Genomic DNA, 8,699 nt, shown 5'->3' on the forward strand with positions numbered 1-8,699 from the left:
ATTAAAGGGTGGGGGGGGGGGGGGGCAGTGGAATTTTGTATCAAGTCATTCGATGAAACGCTGCAGCAGAGGCTGAATTTTGAACAAAAAAACTGCACAGGCTCCAGGATTTTGTCATCTTTGAGTCTCCATCTAAGTCTGGGAAAAAAGATGCTGATTCTGGACAATGGCTAAACAATGATTGCTCCATCCTTCTGGAGAGAAAAGCAGTGACGTCATTGTCATTGGGAATTCAGTGTTATTATACCTATACATCACTTAGCAAGAACAAAAAAAAGTTAATGCTAGGTCCTTGCCAGCATATGATTCAAACTATATCTTCTGGATGGGCTCTTACATTCATTTTTACAATGTATTTAATACATTTACCAGGCCAATGAAGGTTTTTTGGCTTACAGTGCAAGTATGACCTATGTTATGGGCCTGTACATACGAGTCTTCATAGTCTTAGCACTGGTGAGGCAACAGGAGATTAAGAAGTCATTTCCTACAGAAGTCTCTGGTTTTCCTACATCAAGTTTTCCCCATAGGGGATATCCTCATAGATGGAGGAGCACAGGCGTCTCATGGAAAAGAACTGGTTTTGTTTCATCTATGGTACAGCTTTATTATCCCATTTTGATGCAACTTCTGCCACAAGTGCATTTCCATGATCATATCATGATTGGCATAGAATTCAAGTTTTTTCTTTTCTTTATCATAATAATGGTCTGAGTAGAGTTTATAATTAGAGGTGATGAATCCATATGCATCAACCTAAAAATAAAGAGAAAAACAGACATCATGATCTGAATAGAAGATTTACAGTATATGATATAAGAACAACATGCACCGGGCTTCTCTTTACCTGATCACAGGTATGAAGGGCAGTCAGCAGCATCAGTCCCCCGGTGCTTGGCATATACAAGTAAGCATATTCCGTATCCAATATTTCTGATTTCAGGAATCTGTGAGAGGCACAAACAGAATAAAACTGAAAACAACTTTGTTGCAAGTACCGTATTTACAAGAATTAAAACTCAACAGTTACACAATTTAACCCCTTCAATACAGGGCTTTAATACCCACCTCGATACCGGGCCTATTCTGGCACTTCTCTCCTACATGTACAAATCATCATTATTTTGCTAGGAAATTACTCAGAACCCCCCAAACATTATATTTGTTTTAGCAGACACACTAGGGAATAAAATGGCAGTCATTGCAACTTTTTATCTTGCACGGTATTTGCGCAATCATTTTTCAGACGCCGTTTTTTTGGAAAAATAATGGTTTCATTAATTAAAAAATAACAAAACAGCAAAGTTAGCCCAAATTTTTTGTAAAATATGAAAGATGATGTTACGCCGAGTAAATAGATACCTAACATGTCACGCTTTAATATTGCGCACACTCATGAAATGGCGCCAAACTTCATCACTTAAAAATCTCAATAAGACCCCACATCTCTCCTCCAGGCTGGAAAGCATGAGATCGTGAAAAAAAATTCACGATCTCATGCTTACTAGCCGCAATTTCGGCTTTGTTTATATTCCGGTACCCGGGCGTGGCGTCATCACATCGCGCCCGGGCCTCCGACGGTCATAGAGATGACTGGTGACATCTGGTCACCAGTCACCTCTATGCTTCCTATTCCGCGCTGGGCGATTCTTTCTCCGGGCCCCCGATGGCACGGGAAAGCCCGGAGAAGCACCGGATGGCATACAAAGTTGTCATTTTAACAAGTAATTTACAACACACTGCATAGGCATACTTATAATTACACCCCAAAACACATTTTGCTACTTTTTCCAAGTATGGGGATACCATAAGTGTGAGACTTTTTCATAGCCTAGCTGCATAGAGGGGCCCAAAATCCAAGGAGCACCTTCAGAAATAGGCGCATAAATTACAAATCTACTTTTCAGACTACCTGTCACATTTTCGGAGGCCCTGAAGCACCAGGACAGTAGACACTGTAATTAGTGTGGCAGTGATTATGGACAATATAACTATTGTGGTGGTGATCAGGGTCACTGTAACTGGTGTTTTTTTTTTATATTATTACCAGAACAGTGCAGTGTTACCTTAGTGACACTGTACTACTCTGGGGGGGTTATCAGGATTTTTTTTTTTACACTGTGATTGCTTATTATAGTGATAATCACTGTAATAATCATTCAGTAAACGACTGTTTACATTTAATTCATGAAATATTGTTAACTACTGTGATGCTGGGACTGGTCACAGCTCCTACATGGTAAAGGGCTTCTGAGATTGGCCCCAGGAACATGTGATCGCTGTGACCAATTACAGAGCTCACATGGTAGTAAACAATGACAGCTATGTTTACTACTGTTCATGTGCTCGCTGTGATTGGTCACATGGTACTAGGACCAATAATAGCGGCCCGCTACAATGATCAGTGACACCTGTCTACCAGTTGTGCTCCTGCATTGCCACCCTGTCACACACACCCCTAGTGCAGACTAGGAAGGGCTGTGCCAACACACACTTTACAATGCATTAGCAAATTAAATGTCATTCAGGTATTGTATATATCTACTGTAAATGTTATTTCCATCCAGGACATTTTTTTAATGATTTTGTACATTTTCTCTATTTAGAGTTGTTCTTTGTAAAACTTTAGGGTTTTCCCCTTAATGCATTCTATGCATTGAGGTAAAAAACATTGTGTGCTACTGGATCTGACCCCCCTTTCCTCCTTTCTACTTATCTGACCCCAATTTCGATTAGCCAGATTGATAGCAGTGGGAGCCATTGCTATAAACCAAATCCAGTGACAAAGAAGTGGGGGAAGGCAAAACACACGGTCTGTGTCCAATAGATGCACACTGGGCGGTTCGGGATTATGCCCACACAAGTGCCGCCATAGAAAGCGGCTTTCTATGGTGGGCACTTGCCAAATAAGGTGAACCAGGAGCGCTGGTGGGGGGCCCCCCAGAGGAAGAGGACCGGGGTTGTTCTGTGCAAAACCATTGCACAGAACAGGTAAGTATGATATGTTTATTATTTTAATAAAAAAAAAAAAAGCTTTGCAATCACTTTTGTTATTGACGTGAGAACTACAATGTACTCTTGGCTGTTAGTTCTTACACCCTCTCAATTCCAGCATCAACGTTTCAATCAGAAACAGAATGTCTGAAAGAAAACTGCTTCTACTCGGCTTACTCTTTAGAAAACCCATAGAACTCTGAGAATGCCATGTTATTTGAGTACACCACATTAAATGTTCAGATATAAGACTTCATTTTAAAAACTTAAAAGTGTTTCTTAATCAAAATATGATTTGGTTAACATATTTTTTTCTTTCTTCGTATATCCTGACCCAAAGACATCAATGATACTGCTGTGTGCTGTACTTCCTTAAATATTTTTATTCTATGTTTGATTGTATCTGAAATGCCATCACAATATAAATCTATTAACAAGCCTAGCTGAATTCCAGACATTAAATCATACCCTCAGGTTTCTTTACTGTGAGAGATCTGTTGTATGGTATGCAGGTAGACAATAGGTCTCTTAGAACTAGATATGGGAAATTAAAACCTGTGTATGACAACCTCTCTAAATAAACACATAAAGGCTGTGAAAGTACCTGTGATGGTCTCAAACATGGTAAACAATCACTGTCATTCAGTAGCTGCCACCACTAAATGCTTTTAGATAGGATCAGCTTTGTCTAAGAGCACCTTGACAGTACTGAGGCTTAGGGTGTTCTAAAATAATAGGATTTTTTGTACTCACTGTAAAATCCTTTTCTCTGACGTCCATGAACGGACACAGCTCGTTAAATCTTGACAAGTGGGTTATGTTTCTGTTCACAGGAGAGGACTAGGCAGAAACATGTTACTTTAACAGAGTTGAACAGCGCCGCCCAGGGGGGCGGTCCCTCCAGACATAACCCTCCTCCCTTCAGTATGCAGCCTCAGTTCGCAACAAGTAGTACAAACCTAAAAAGGAGGGGAGGTGCTGTGTCCATCCATGAACGTCAGAGAAAAGGATTTTACAAGGAGTACAAAAATCCTATTTTCTCTTATCGTCCATGGACGGACACAGCTCCTTAAATCTTGACAAGTGGGACGTCCCCAAGCAGTTTAAAAAAACGAGGGGTGGGAACAGTATCAGTAAAATCAATTTAACCTCACCCCAAAACAAGCAGAGCTCCTCAACGGAGGAGTTGCAACCTTAAACAGCCGCCTGCAAAACCTAGCAGCTGAAAGAAGCATCAGAAGATGCACTCAACCTTGTAAAATTTGGAAAAAGTGTGAACGGACGACCAAGTCGCCACCTCGCACACCTGTGACACAAACGCATGATGTTGGAAGACCCAGGAAGCACCCATTGCCCTGGTCGAAAGTGCCGTAACCGTAAAGGGGGCGTCCGCCCCCTAAGAGCATAGGCCCGTATGACGGTCTGCCTGATCCACCGAGAAATGGTGGTCGACGAGACCGCCAGGCCCCTTTTGTGGACCAGACACTGACACAAAAGCAGCGTCAGATCTCCGAAACAGAGCCATAGCAGGCAGGTACACCTGCAAAGCGCGTACCACGCCTAAAGTATGAAACGCAACCTCAGTAGGATGCGCTGACCGAGGACATAAGGATGGAAGAACAAAAGTCCTCATTCAGGCGAAAGGCCGAAACCACCTTCGGAAGAAGGGAAGGTCGCGGGCGCACCATCACCACCTAATCCTTATGAAGGATCAAGCATGGCGACTTGCAAGACAAGACCGCCAACTCAAAAACCCTTCTGACAGAAGAAATGGCCACTAAAAATTGCCACCTTCCGAGACAGTGTCAAGGGAAAAATCTCTCTGATTGAGGTGGGCCAAGAGGGGGAAGTATATGACAAACCCCCTGCACAAAAAGGTACCCACCAGGGAATGGGCCACAAAAGGCCACTGAAAAAACAAAGGCAATTTCTAGATCCACTAGACCCTGGACACCGAGTACGTCCGTGGACATCACCCCATCTCTTCCCACCAAGAGATGTAGGCCTTTCAGGTGCGATGGTAGATCCTCCAGGAAGAAGACTACCGTGCCCAAAGTACTAGGACAATGATCGGTAGACAGGATTTACAGCAGCTGGTATTCCCAAGCGGTCTCCCATCCAAGTACTAACCAGGCCCGACCCTGGTTAGCTACCGAGATCAGATGAGAGCGGGCGCATTCAGGGTGGTGTGGCCGTAGGCACCCTAGAGTCCAGCAACTCTGAGCCGACTGGACCCCCCAGGTGCCCCCCTCAACCCGTGAGGCTGGCGTCCGTCGTAATCACCGTCCGCTGGAAGGGAAGAAACGTCTTCCCGGACCGAAGCGTCGGAGATCTCAGCCACCAATTCAGAAAGACTCTGACCAGGTGGCACACCTGAATCTTATGATCCAGAGACAAAGAGATTTGTACCATTTGGACAGTATTTCCCTCAGGAAGACACGAGTGTGGAACTGGGCATACGGTACCGCCTCGAAGGAGGCTACCAACAGGCCCAGGACTCGCATGCAAAATGGAGAGATGATGGATTGCGTGATGCCAATGCCTTCACTGCAGACTGAAGAGTCTGCAATTTCCCCAGGGGAAGAAAGGCCTTTGCCAGCGAGGAGTCCGGGACCAGGACGGACTCCAAAATGTTCAACACCCACCCGAATTCTCGGGGGGTCTGAATGGCTACAGAGACATCCACCAATTCTGAGCCAGAAGCTGCTCTCAGAAGAAAGTCAACTTAGTAGCCCACAATGGCAAAGCCTTGCAGTCCCAGCAAAGCTAGGATAAGTGCAAGCTCCCTGGTGAAAACTCTTGGTGCTGACACCAGATCAAAAGGAAGGGCCACAAACCCCCATCGCAAAACACAGAAACCGATGTGACTTGCGCAAAATGGGACATGCATGTATGCGTCCTTGAAAGTCCCCCGGATGGAGCTTCCATGCGGAACTACCCAACGTTCACAAAGGCATATAGGACTTGAGGCCCAAAATCAAACAGACCCTGTCCATCTTCAGGACCTAGAACAGATTCGAATAGAAACCCTCAAACCTCTCGTCCTGCAGGACAGGTAAACTTACCCCGCAGCCCAGGGCAGACCGACGAGCCGGAAGGAGAGGGAGACATGAGGGAACAAAATCTGTTCAGTGGATAGGAAGGAACCCGAAGAGACCCCCTCGCAGACCCACTGGTCGAAGAGCAGGGAGATTCACCGAGCTGTGAACCTGCAAAGCCGCCCCCCCCCCCACCCCCAGAGACGGGCGGGGGAAGGCTACATACATTGGCGGTTTGGGTGCCGGCGTGATCGGTTTACGCACCCAGGGACGTTTTAGTCCCCCAGCTGAGCCTTTGTCGGCCTGGGAGGGTTTGCCCGCGGACCCTGACTGAGGAAAATACTGCTTCGGCGTGGGAAAGGAAGGACCCGGCCGACAGCGGGGCTTCTTCCCCCTGGAGGACTGAGGGAGGAGAGTGATCTTCCCTCCAGTGACATCCTTGATAATGTCGTCCAGCGAGGACCCAAAAGGCCTCCCACCCTTGAAGGGTAAATCTGCCAGGGCATATGTTAGAGGCCTGGTCAGCAGACCAGCATTTCAACCAGAGAAAGCAGCATAAAACCATCTCTGAAACAGAAGCCCTGGATATCAAGGGCGCGGCATCCAATAAAGCATCACAGACATATACAAGGCCCTGGACCAGCTGGTCCGCTAGCCTAATAACTTCAGGAGAGAGCCGGTGCTCCTCCACAGTCTGGTGCAAAATGCTCCATGCTCATGCTCCATGCAAAATACTCACTCAGTGAGTGACTGAGACCCCAGAGTAGTGGCCACAAGGCAGACCCCAGCATGGTAAACATAGAACGGGTCAGTGCTTCGGATCTCCTATCAGTCAGATCCATACAAGCAGGGGTTCCCGCAATAGGGAGAGTGGGTACCTTATACACCCTGGCAACTGGAGGGTCCACCACCGGAGGAGAAGCCCACTTTTTAAAAAGGCTCTCCTCCAAGGGGTACCGAACCGCCAGGAGGTGAGGGACTACAAAAGCCTTCTGCGGCTTTTCCCATTTCTTATCTATGAAATTATCAAAGAAGGGCAGAGAAGTAGAAACCTGCACAGAGCGGTCTGATTTGTGTGACCCAAAAAAGACAGAGCCCTCAGCGGAAGCCCAGCTGCACTATCCAGCTTAAGGGAGTCCCTTACAGCATTGAAAAGCGCACCAACAAGTGCCTTGTCATGCACCGACCCAAGTGAGGGGTCATCCTCACAAGTACCTGGTCCACGGCTCTAGATAAAACAGAACCGGAGACCTGAGCCGCAGCCAACAAAAGTTTCCAGGACTAACAACAAAGTGTCTGTGGGAATCCCAGGTGCAGGAGCACCAGCTGCCACCTCAGGCATGTTTGGGGAAGAAAAACCCAGCTACTGACTCCAAAAACAGAAGCTTCCAGGGCCCTGTTCAGGCTAGAATGAAAACCCACCCTATTGCTGCGCTGACCAGGGGGTTACCCAGGGGACTTACCACAGGAGGAGACTGCTCAGTGCCGCTGCCCGCCCTCAGCACACAGCGTGTGTGAGAGGAAGAAAAGAACGTGAGGTAAAGCCATGAGGAATCTGTAAGGAGACCTGTGTGCGCCGTAGGAACCAGCACTAGAGGCCAAAGACTCATCAAAGATGGTCTGCCAAGCGTTTTGGATAGAGCAGAACACGGCCACAGTAAAATGGCTACCGCAATATAAGCTGTGCCATAGCGCCACAACAAAATGGCCGCCAATGGGAGTTTTCAATGCAATTGAAAACCACCTAAAAAAAGACCCCCAGCACAGAAAACGCAGGCCAGACGCACCACAGTCCCCTCAGTAAGGCACCCCCCCCCCGACAGCAGCAATTATAGCAATGCAGCAGAGGGAAAAGGAGCAGGGAAGAGAGGATAGGAGGACCCTCGAACCCCAGCTGTACCAACCCACCTAAGTGGGAGGAACTGTACTTACCCGTCCGCGAGGACTCACTGACGCATTCCTGACAGGTCTACAACCGCAATGGAGGTAGCTGTCGGCCCGGTCCACTGTGAGTGAGACATCACCACAGCTCAGTCATATGTGGACCTCGGAGCGGAAAGCTCACCGGCTACCCCAGGAGTCATGGGGTATGTCGTGGCAGACCCAGCCTCTTTGCAAAGATGTGCTCACGCTCGCTGGCCGGACTGAGAAGACTACAGGGATCTATATATCCAGCCTGTCTCTCAGCCGACAATTGGTAGAAGATTCTTTCAATAAAAAATAAAATAAAACCTTTCCTTAGGGCGCTGGGCCCAAAGGGAGCCATACATCCTTCTCCTTTGCTAGGCAGAACGAAACTGAGGCTGCATACTGCAGGGAGGAGGGTTATGTCTGGAGGGACCGCCCCCTGGTCAGGGCTGTTCAACTCTGTTAAAGTAACATGTATTTAGTTATCTAACATGTTTCTGCCTAGTCCTCTCCTGTGAACAGGAACATAACCCACCTTCTAAGATTTAAGGAGGTGTGACCGTCCATGGACGATAAGAGAAATACATTTTCAAGTTCATCAATTTGATAGTACTACACAAGTGTCTTTATTTATCTTACAGACTCTGTGAATACATTATAGTTAAAATAGTAAAATAGAATGAACAATGCTGTATTGTAGGTTCTCAATTCTGTTTTGTTTTGAGGTAGGTTATTTGTATTTTGGAAGAAAAACACACG

At 46.7% G+C, this 8,699-nt stretch overlaps 1 pseudogene; it reads right to left on the reverse strand.

Moving 5' to 3' along the window:
• Positions 1-5,075: 5,075 nt before the first annotated feature.
• LOC120919754 lies at positions 5,076-5,194 on the reverse strand (annotated as a pseudogene).
• Between the last annotated feature and the right edge of the window lie 3,505 nt (positions 5,195-8,699).

The sequence above is a fragment of the Rana temporaria genome, chromosome 12 (genome assembly GCF_905171775.1).
Source record: "Rana temporaria chromosome 12, aRanTem1.1, whole genome shotgun sequence".
NCBI classification, from domain to species: domain Eukaryota; kingdom Metazoa; phylum Chordata; class Amphibia; order Anura; family Ranidae; genus Rana; species Rana temporaria.